This window comes from Periplaneta americana, chromosome 15, assembly GCF_040183065.1.
Source record: "Periplaneta americana isolate PAMFEO1 chromosome 15, P.americana_PAMFEO1_priV1, whole genome shotgun sequence".
Lineage (NCBI taxonomy): Eukaryota > Metazoa > Arthropoda > Insecta > Blattodea > Blattidae > Periplaneta > Periplaneta americana.
The window spans coordinates 136,179,850-136,180,710 of NC_091131.1; the positions used below are offsets into that span (position 1 = coordinate 136,179,850).

General features: G+C 42.3%; 1 non-coding gene across 1 annotated transcript; it reads left to right on the forward strand.

The window, feature by feature from the left end:
* Positions 1–356: 356 nt before the first annotated feature.
* On the forward strand, positions 357–440 carry TRNAL-UAA (transfer RNA leucine (anticodon UAA)). The gene has a single exon. It is a non-coding gene; the product is annotated as a tRNA-Leu (tRNA).
* Positions 441–861: the final 421 nt, after the last annotated feature.

Sequence of the window (861 nt, forward strand, 5' to 3'; positions counted from 1 at the left end):
TATTCAGGAGGAAGCAGAATTCGTCATGTCGGAATTTCAATTGTGTTTAGCACCAAAGAGAAAATTCCTAAGGAAGCTTCTGAAATCATCTGCAACACCTAAGAATTTGATGAAGATTTACGGCGATAATCAGCTTCACGAGGAAACATCTCACGTGTACTTGTGTGGTACACCGGCATTAACCTTCATAGGAGATGTAGACCATGCCGAGGCCTCGCATGCGGAGATGTGCGACGGCCAGTATCACAGTTACTGCTGCAGCCAACCTCGCAGCGAAGGATTACAAAGCTGGGGACATCCTTGCAGCGATGGCTGTACAACATATAAAGGATTAATGGCTAAGGTGAGTACAATAAGCCGCATTGGCCGAGTGGTCGAAGGCGACTGAGTTAAGTTCAGTTCTCTATGTAGAGGCGTGGGTTCGAATCCCACATGCGGTATTACAATATTTTATTCTTGTATGATTCGAATCCAACTTGTTGTAAAAGTAATAATTTTTTTTCAATTTTTTAATTGTTGCAGATGATGATTCCTGAACAGAATGTTGACCAGGTCGAGCAGTCTTCAAGCTTTAGGGATCTGCGTGATACAACCCAAGAGCTGCGTGATGAAGCCCAAGATACTGCTAATGCTGACGACAGTGAAACTCTTTGTGGGTGTTGTGGGGATGATTGTGTGCCATTATTGAACAATACGCCAATCCCAACAATAACAATTGACTAATTCAAACATTAATCGTGTATAGACAGTGTTTTGTATAACGTGTTTTTGTGTGGTGTGTCTATGTAGTATTTTTTTAATAATGTGTGGTGTGTCTATGTCTGCGTCTGGTTTGCAGTGATTACAGTTTGTGTGCGGGTG